At 47.3% G+C, this 10,666-nt stretch overlaps 1 pseudogene; it reads right to left on the bottom strand.

The window, feature by feature from the left end:
- Nucleotides 1–1,765: 1,765 nt before the first annotated feature.
- Nucleotides 1,766–5,867, bottom strand: LOC124693456 (annotated as a pseudogene).
- Between the last annotated feature and the right edge of the window lie 4,799 nt (nucleotides 5,868–10,666).

Raw genomic sequence — 10,666 nt, 5'->3', positions numbered from 1 at the left:
TATCAACGACTTGTATACTACAACATGCAGTGGTATGCTGGGTCACCCAAGTTGATTATCAATCTATCATATATATGTTGTTTATGTTCTTGCATGCTCTCCGTTGCTAGTAGAGGTTCTGGCCAAGTTTATACTTGTAACTCCAAGAGGGAGTATTTATGCTCGATAGTGGGTTCATGCCTCCATTGAATCTGGGACAGTGACAGAAAGTTCTAAAGTTGTGGATGTGCTGTTGCCACTAGGGATAAAACATCAATGCTTTGTCTAAGGATATTGGTTGTTTGCAACTTAATACTGGAAGGGTGCGGATGCTAACCTGAAGGTGGACTTTTTACGCATAGATGCATGCTGGATAGCGGTCTATGTACTTTGTCGTAATGCCCTGATTAAATCTCATAGTAGTCATCGTGATATGTATGTGCATTGTTATGCCCTCTCTATTTGTCAATTGCCCAACTGTAATTTGTTCACCCAACATGCTATTTATCTTATTGGAGAGACACCACTAGTGAACTGTGGACCTCGGTCCATTCTTTTACATCTGAAATACAATCTACTGCAAACTCTGTTCTCTACTGTTCTTCGCAAACAAACATCATTTTTCACACCATACGTTTAATCCTTTGTTTACAGCAAGCCGGTGAGATTGACAACCTCACTGTTAAGTTGGGGCAAAGTATTTTGATTGTGTTGTGCATGTTCCACGTTGGCGCCGGAATTCCTGGTGTTGCGCCGCACTACACTCCTCCGCCAACAACCTTCACGTCCCTTGACTCCTACTGGTTCGATAACCTTGGTTTCTTACTGAGGGAAAACTTGCTGCTGTACGCGTCACACCTTTCTCTTGGGGTTCCCAATAGACGTATGTCTCACGCGCCATCACAGACGCGGTTGGAAGTATTTTTTAGTCTGACGCGCCCAAATTACTTTGGGGGACGCTTTGAAGATGCTCTAAACTTGCTTTCATCGAGCACCAAAACATGCCGTGAGAATAAATTTCGCTACCCTAGTACTAGTATGGCCCAGGTCTTTGCTTTACAACAGCACGTGAAGCATCAGATCAGCCAACAATATTTGATGACTAGTCAAAATAAAATCCCAAAGGGTGGATCGGCGTGCAGGAGAAGGCTGAAGCCACGATCCACATCGAGCTACCCCTTCAAGACCACCCATGGCGGACGCCGTGCTGACGCTCGCTCTCTACCAATCCGTCCACTAATCCGCCATAGACGAAGAGTGAGCCAGCAGCAGTTCTGGAGTACGAGGAGGACGCGGCCGCCGAGGAAGCGAGTGGGCGTGGTGAGGACGGCGAGATTTGAGGAAGAGTGTGCGGTGGGTCGGGAGAGGATTAGAGTGCGCTCGATCTGTTCAAAGAACGCAGTTGCGCATTTAAGCAATTGGGATGAAATACAGACTGAAGCAACCAAACTAGTTCTTGCACAGGCCAAGGCCTCCTTCTAGCCCGGCACCTTAAGCGCATCTCCACCAGTACCTTTTCATGCATGTCTCAGTGCTTATTGTTTACCTTGTTTTGCAAAAGATGTGTCCAGTCTCTTTTAATTGATTTGGATTTAGTACAATTTTACACTAAATTTGAGTCAATTAAAAAGAATCGAAGAGAGTACTTATTAGTGCGTACTGACACACTCCTGGAGATGAAGAAACTTGCCTGAACCTGACATTTGTTTGAACCGAGAGGCTTACTCCTGGAGATGAAGAAACATATTGAGGTGTGCTCTTACGGAACACCAAACATACCCAGACATAACTGGCAATTAAACTGAAATTAATCAAATGAAGCAAATATTCTCACAATATTACAAACCAGAGGACATACATAAATTCAGTGTCCATCCTTCCACGTTATTACAAACCAACAGTAAATAAAGAAGTTTTTCTTTTTTGCGGGGGAAATAAAGAAGTTAACAGTTCATCATTCCACCGTACAGAACAAAGCAATTTAAACCCAGGAAACGCAGTACAGAAAAGCACGTCCTCACTCTTCAGCATTTATCTGACGTGTGAGACAGCTTCTTCAGTTCCCGTCCTCACTCTTCAGCATTTATCTGACGTGTACTACAAAAATTGACGAAAGAACGTAAGGATGAATTGTAACGGCTCTTAATTAACCTCTTCAAAGATTTGGGCGTATGTAACTTCCAACCTATTGCTGCAACTGGAAGACTCAATAACGCAAAATGGTTTTATCGGGAATGTGTTGAATCTTTTGCCAGTTTGGATCACCAGTTGTTTCGCAGGACCTTGTGAACTCCTCGTTGCGGGCCTGCAGACAAAACTTCTCAAGGGACTGGGGTAATGCTGGAAGCAAACGAATGTTCGGGCAAAAACTGATGTCTAGTAACAGGAGTGACGTCAGCTGCTCCATGTTATCTGGCAAGGAGTCCCAATTACTGTGCCAAAGCCTAAACCAACGAAGATGAACAAAGACCTTGAAAAGTTCAGGAGCAGGTTCCAGGTGGCTACAGTTGTAGAGCCATAGATTATGCAAATGCTCTGGGCCACCGTTGTGCTTACTCACCATCCAATTTGGGTAGGTCGAACCTTGGTAATTGCTAATTCGGAGCATCTCAAGATACTTCGATGGACAAAGACCCTCAAGCACCTCCGCTTCAACTTCTGGACTGCAACTCGTATCGTCCCACACAAGTTGAAGTTCTGTCACCCGTTCCTTGTGTGCAACTCTGGCTTCAGTAGCCTCTTCCTTGCCTCTAACGTGCTGAAGACCTGTGATACCCAGCGTGCCTTGAAGCTTGTTTAGTTGCTTCAATTGTCGTATCTCGTATCCCAGTTTATTCTTGACAGCGAAGCCATATATCATTTGGATCCATTTAAGCCTACCAATGTTTGGAAAATCTAACGCTGCCCCAAAAATGTGCCGCAAGTTGATGAGGTGACTCATATGTTTAGCTCCGGAAAAATCCGTACGCCTGGCTCCATCAACATGTAGCAGCTGAATGTGGTAAAGCTTGGTAATACTGTCTGGTAAAATAATCTTTATTTCACAATCTATACCAAAATAGAAATACCGTAGATGCTTTAACAGTCCAATAGATGCCGGGAGTGAGAAGATATGACCATCAAGTAGTCCATAGAAACGTAAAACCAGCACACGCAAGTTCTGTAACCTCGTGAACATGCTCTCCAAGAATTTTTCATCACTTAATTCAATCTGCAAGGGATAATCCATGATAAGTGTGCGCAAATTCTGCAATTGAAATATTTTCTCAGTAAGCATCTTTCTATTACAACTCCCGACAAATATATGACGAACATCTGGAGGAACTTCTCCTCTGAAACCTTCCTCGATTTTGAAGCAATCTCCAATGGCGGCCTCCTCTCGCTAAATCACGCGACGGGTCATGAACGAGTGAAGTAATCAACCTCACATCCATGTTCCATTTTTCTCTCCGCTAGCTGCGAAATGAGGCTGACAGTAATTCATCAAAGTAATCCTGACCAACACCATCCGGTTCCTCTTCAGCATTGGTTGTCTTTATAAACCCTTCAGCCATCCACAACTGAACTAACTCAGTACGTTCCAAACGACGTCTTCTGGGGTAAATACTGCAGTAAGCAAAGCATCGCCTGACCTGCTCATCAAGATGCTGGTAGCTCCACCACAAAGCTCCCATTGTCTCGTTTAAAAGATCTCGATCTCTAGTTCTTCTCCAAAACTCTACATTCGGTCTTAGGCATAGCTGCGCACCCACTGTTCTGGCTGCCAGAGGCGATCTGTTCAGCTTTTTTGCAATCTCATCCCCAAGCATTTGGAGTTTTATTCCATCATGCCCAGGTACCACTGCACCTCGAAGTGCATAGTGCATGAACATTTGAAGAAAGACATCATAATTCAGATCAGATATTGGAATACATCTCTCTCCCACAGCACCCAGAGCTACCAATGCATCTTTGCTTCGACTAGTCACCAGTATCTTGGTTCCAGTCTTCGCAATCTGCAGCGGAGAAAGTACCTGTTCTAGTTCGCCATGGTGCCCTGCATCCCGAATATTATACCAGACATCATCTAGTACCAATAAAATCCGTTTTCCACGCAGTTCTTTCACCAGATTCTCTCTTAGAGTGTTACTGTTCTTGAATTCAGAGGATGGCCTCCCTGTAGCCCCCTCAAGCATCTCTGTGAAAATGGCTTGCAAATCAAACTTCTGAGAAACATGAATCCATATTACCAGGTCAAAATGGCCAACCTTCTCCTCTTCCTTGTCTTTCTTCTCACGGTCACAAATATACTGTGCAAGAGTTGATTTCCCGGACCCAGCGATGCCATGAATGCCAATTACAGAATAACATAAACCAATGTTGGTGCTTTCGTGACCATCGCATTCCTTGTCATGAAGCATTGCTATGATCTTGTCACGATCCTCATCTCGACCAATTACTTTCAGCGGAGGAGCTGCAGTAGTGACTGCACTACGGGAATTGGGAGGAACCACTTGTCTCCAATTATAATCAGTTACGGGAGGCAAGTTCAGCCGTTCCAAAATTTCGCATGCATCATTTATAACCTTTTCTATCTTGTCAAAGCTATTTTTCAATTGAGTTTTTGACATGCCACTCTCCTACAAATCCAAACAACAACGATTAATATGATTAAGAATGAAGTATATTTTATATACTATACCCTTTTTTTAGAAACACACGAAGTTCTAGAAATTGACACACTGTCAACAAAAAACAATATTGACCATAACTTTCACAAGCTAACTAAATATTGCAAATACGTGGAAAATGTTATTCATGACAATTGTTATGCCCTGCAGTGAGATAAAAATCTTGTTTGCTACGAGCTGTCTGCCTAACTGGCTATATGGTCTGTAGAGCATAAATTCCAGAGAACCTTGATGGCACAAGAACGTTGTTGGCTTAACAGAAAGTAGAACACATTCATCTTCTGTGGGCAAGAAAACACCTGATCTTTTAATGGGGGGCTTGGCATGGCAGAGTGGAGCTTCTTCTTCACCCAACGTATAGCCGAATCACCGTCTGATTTCAGCTTTCCATCTTGGATCTGCTTTTCGAGACGGTGATACTCAACATCATCCAAGATGTCTTCCGCCTCATAGAACGCCGTCTTAAGATCCTTAAACAGCTGCTCCAAACGAGGCCTGTCAGGGCTCTCCTCGACGGCTTCCATCACCCGCTCCAGCAATAAAACCTTCGGCTCAAGTTCCTTCAGCTTCTTGGATGCGTCAAAGCCGAGGAAGGAGGAGCCTTTCTTGTAAATATCGGATATGATGGGCGAGGCGATCCATCCTACGGCTTGCAGGCCCCACCCTACTGCAATAGCAGCGGTTACTGGATCCGCCATTGAAAGCAGCAAGCTCTTGGCAGTTCTTAGAGATTTGCTGGAGGTGTTTCACATAGCAGAAGAAAGGTAAGACAAATATTCCAGGTAGAGTAAAATCCATGGAAGATTACCGGTTAAAAGTACATCTACAGAGAGCAACCTCAAATAGCTCAGGTTGGAGTTGGCGATTTCAGAGGAGGCTCACCTGTAAGGACTCCCAACGGCACATATAGTGTGAGACGAGGAGGAGACGCGAACAGCGGTGACGGCAAGCTACGGGCCCGCGGCAATGGGGGGCTGCAGACAGGGTCACCGTCTCGCCGAGCAAGAGCTCCTCAGACGCTATATCCGGCGAGGGCCATGGACGAGGTCGCGGGGCAGAGCGGCGAGGACAGAATCTACAAGGAGGAGCCACCGTCGGGGTAAGAGGCGACCACCAGCGGATGTGCTCTCTCAGTCGTGGAGGACAAGGAGCGGACGGAATCGAGCAGAAGCAGATTTTGGAGGAATTTGGGGATGGTTGATCTCGGTGAGTACCTGGGCCAAGTCCGCTCGGGGAAGGACCCAGTTCCGATAGCTGGACCAAGTCGCTCGTATGACACCTAGTAGAAAATGTCAAAGCTTCTGGCCACTTGGAGCATCTCCACGGCACCTCCTAAATAGTTGCCGGCAGGGTAGCCGGCATCGTCGTACGAGGAACGCCGGTACAATATCTTTCATTTGGGGGAGCTGCTCCCACAACGGCGCGTCCATACGACAGCTCCAATAGATAATTTGAATTTGAAAATTCGAATAAAAGCATAGAAATTCGAATAAGTTCACGAATTTAAATTTTGAGCCAACACACGGCCAGCAAATTCGAATAGGTTTTCGAATATGAAGTTTGGCCCAACATACGGCCACCAAATCGCCGTTTCCGGCGCAAAAAAAAGAGCTTCCAAGCCAGCTGATCAGATGAAGGAGGTCACATGCGGCTCAACCTCGACGACGTCATCATCGGCGGCGAGCCCCGGCGGCAGCTCTGTCGCTGCAACAGGATCCACGATCGCCGGGGGAGGCATGAACATCGATGGTGCCGACGGAGAGATGAACGTGGACGGTGTCGGTGCCGGCGGAGACATGAACGTGGAGGGTGCCGGGGGAGACGCCGACGCAGCTCGCGCCGCCATCACCTCTTGGCCGATGCGCTCGCGGTACATCTCGTGCCACGCCCGCGCCAACTAGTCCATCTTCTCCATGCCGTCCATCAAGATTTTGTATTCTTGACACATCTTGGCCAACGATAGCTGCGTCGCTTCGTTGGTGGCCTTCATGGCAGCGGCGAGAGCTTCCATCTTCGCCGCCTCCACCTTCTCCCTCTCCAACGCGATCTTCATGTCTTGCTTATCGAGGATTGATTTCCACACGACGGCGGCCCTATCCGACGCTTCCTTGTTCTCAACCGAGAATGAGTTGATCATCATCTCGAGGGAGGCGTCCACGGCTGCCAATAACGGCGCCGCATTCCTCTCGGCCTTGGCCCTCTTGTTGCCAATGGGGCGCTCGGTGGAGGCGCCGGCTGGATCGACCGGCCCATCTTCCCCGTCCTTCAATAGAGTGTGGAGGAGGTCATCTCATTTCTTGCAACCTTGGAGCTTGTTGTAGCAATGCATGAAGGGGAAGTTTTTGTCCTCTTGTTGGTGCTTATACATTTTGAGAGTTTGAAGCATCTAACAATATATGATGCAAAACAATGGAACAAGTTGGATCATCAAATAGATATAGAATAAGAACAAGATGGTTCATCAATTCATATGTAACAACATGGATCATCTTTTCATATGTAACAAGATGGATCATCAAATAAGATAGGCGTAGATCATACCCAATCCACCATCGTCTTGCCGCTCTCCTTCCGTGCCTTGATCTTCTCATAGTAGCCATGGAACTTGCTACACGCCGCCTTGATCAAGTTCCAACGGTGAGAGAGGGCGCCCTCGTTTTGGTTCATCTCTATGGTGGCGTAATCACCATAGTTCTTCTTCTCGTTGAAGCAATCGAGGATGCGCTTGTAGTACTTGCCCCCGGTTTGGTTTGCGCCAGTGATGGGGAAAAAGCTCACTTGCTTCCACGCCTCGATGAGGCGTTCATCCTCCAAGGACCTCCACCTCGGACCACGAGTGCCGGTGGAACGCCTGCGCGTAGTTGTCGTGGTCACGCCGGTGTCGGCGTCGATCAGCTCCTCATAGACTTCCTCCTCACCTTCGTCCTCGTCGGCCTCTTCTTCATAGTCGTCGACGGGGGGTTCGTAGGCATGGCCGCGTATGATGCCGTTCATGATCTCCTCCTCTCCGGCAATCTACGCATAAAGTTACAAACATTCAGCCGCCGCCGGTGTCTACGATGCACACAACACATAAAAAGTAAGGAAACACACCTCGTCCTCGCCCATGGACACGCCGGACGCGCTGCCGAACACCTGGTGGGTGTGCCTGCCGTTGTCGGCAAAGAGGTGGCGGGGAAGGCCGGTGTCGTCTGTCACATGGCCCTCGGTGCGGCGCAGGTCAGGCGACGAGTTCAGGTCGGGGAAGCGGAAGGCGCCGCTGCCCCGAGCCGCTGAATCCAGCGAGAATGGCGCGTTGTTGTCGACGGTCATGTCGCTGTCCCCTTACTCGGGGGAGTAGCGGGCGCAGCCGTCCATCTGCGACAGCCGCATCTGCGAGATCGATGGCGCGTCCGTGGTGTACCCCGCGTAGTAACCCGGTGACGACGGGGAGCTCGAGATGCTGTTGAGGCCGCCGCCCAAGCTCAGACACGCTTCCGCAGAGGCCGCCGCTTTCGCTGCGTCGAGGGTGGCGATGCGGCGCCTTCTGCGGTCGCCCGTGATGAAGGAGCGCGTTCCATCTCCTTGTCCCACTCCTCTGCGACATGGTCGCCCCCTTCTCCTTCGACGCGACGGTGCGCGTCTTCGGCGGCGCCTTCGTCGGCGCCTTCGCTGCCTTCATCGGAGCCTTTCTCTTCGGTGGCATGGCGCGGCGGTGAGGGTTTTTCGGGTTGGAGGCTGGATGGGAGATGGAGCGGCTGGCGGGAGAAATGAGCGGCGGAGGGGACGGGGTTTTGGGGGAGAAGATGTATATTTTGTCGTTGTGTGGCTGACAGGCGGCTCCCACGCCTTAAATTTTCAGCCTCGTGAGGCACTGGCGCGCCCGATTCGCGCCCTTGGTGAAGGGGCCGGCACGGGGTTGCCGGCGCTTCTATTGAGCTCGAAAAATCGCCGGCGCCGTTTGGGGCGCGCTGGTGCGAGCCCATTTTCGTTCCCTGCCCCCAAATCGCTATTGGGGCTGCTATCGGGGGCGCCGGTGGAGATGCTCTTATCCCCCACTTCTACTTAATCAAATCTCTAATCAAGTTGCGGAAAGTTTTCTTGAATACATTGTTCATTCTTTCACTCCTCTGAGCTGATGTCATGTACGCACTGAAAGAATCTCAACGATAAACAGGAGCCCACTTCTCAGGCAGCTTGTACAAATTGTATAGCAATGCTGCTCCAAAGAGAATAGTCTGTTTGTGATGATTGACACCAATAAGTGGAGCAAATGACATTTTAAACTTATTTGTTGAAAATGTGGTGTCAAAAGAAATTGCATCACCAAAGACAGAACAATCCATGATTGCTTGCCCATCAGCCCAAAAGATATTCATTATTGTACCATCATCCATCTAGCTGCACACCATAAAAGAATGAAGGGTCCTCAACTTGCTTGTTCTTTAAATACTCCATCAGTGTTTGGACATCATTGGATTCTAAATACTTTCTGCGCTCACTTTCACAAATAGTTGTTGCAATCCAGTTGCAAGGAGGGTACACCATCTTTACCATACCATTGCTCACAGAAATCAAATATTTCTGATTGTTTAATGCCTGATGTCCTAATTTGTTTAATCATGTGGTGGTCAACATCTAAGAGTTGACGTTGAGATCGAAGCATGTGCCTCTTATCTGGACTTACTAGCTGATGAGTGTGATCAAGTATGACCTTTTGAACATTTCAAATACCCTCCCGAGTGATGCTGAATTGAACACGAGCCATACAAGCAGTCCTGGAATTAGGTTGTTCTTTTTTGGTTACATGTGTTGGGTGAGTAGCCTTCACACCTTACTTGCTACAAACAAAATATATAGAAGATAAAGTTCCATCTGCTCTATACTTTCTGTGACACCTCCTGATGCTGAATCCATTACTCTCAGCATAAAAATTATAGAACCTGTATGCCTCTTTCTCAGACTGAAAGCACATCCCAACTCTTGGAATAATTTTTTCGTTCGATGAATTTTGATTATCAGCCTCAACCACATGTTACTTCATTTTCAGTTACTGAAAATTATATTGCTGCAAGGTGATGAATTCAATAAAAGATGATTTGGGAAGAAGGGGGTTGTACGTATTGAGTTTCTAATACTGTACTCACCATGGACGGATGAGATGTGTGTGCAGAGAGTGTTCCGGCGGCCCGGCTGCCATGTTCGTTCCATGGCTATCCGCCATGATGTCGTCATCTTCCTCCATCTTGACCCATCATTACAGTAGAGAAGGGGCATGAAGATGAATCGCAAGTTAGACGAATGGTCTGGGGATGGTTCAGTTCTAGTAGGATTAGGAATTTGATTAGCAGAAGTGGGGAATAAGTGGCCAGAAGCTTTGAGATTCGTTCTGCTACGTGTCATACGAGACTTGGTCCAGCGATCGGAACGGTGCGACCCAGGTGGTATAGGATTCCCTTCCCCCGCTCACCCACGGGTTGCCCATTCCCGATTTAATAATAAGAGCAGCAAGTAGCCAGCTATAGTCATGCCAAATGCATATATGATAAAACCCACGCTCAAAACATATATATTTTTCCATTGGGAAGATCATGAGCACCCCAGGTTAATGTTGTCCTCGGCATAACCCATAAAAAGATCAGGTTCTTATGACTGTTCGTGTGACTAAATTTATCTCCCGAAAACAATTTTGAGATGCGAAGTGTTACTTTTCTGAAGATGCGAAAATTGCTTGGCAGTTTGATGGAACCTCTGAAATTATTTACCTTTTTATATTCTTAAATTAGACATGCCTTTTCTTGTGCAGGAAGATAAGTCATTTTTCCTTCACTATTTGTGGGGTTGTTTGCCTTGCGGGAAAAGATATATTTGATGGTGTTTTTGTGCCACATTTTTACAGTTGGAAACAGAGAGTATATATGAGCCATACTTCTTTGATTTGAATCAGCTCTGATATTTTCCTTGCTTGTATGGATTCCTTCATATGGCTGTAGCATGAGTGCATGACAAGGATGCTTTTCTTGTGTGCTGCTTCTTTG

Source organism: Lolium rigidum, chromosome 2, assembly GCF_022539505.1.
Source record: "Lolium rigidum isolate FL_2022 chromosome 2, APGP_CSIRO_Lrig_0.1, whole genome shotgun sequence".
Taxonomy (NCBI): domain Eukaryota; kingdom Viridiplantae; phylum Streptophyta; class Magnoliopsida; order Poales; family Poaceae; genus Lolium; species Lolium rigidum.
The sequence above is the reverse complement of the archived record's forward strand: the minus strand, read 5'-3'. Positions and strand labels throughout refer to the sequence as shown.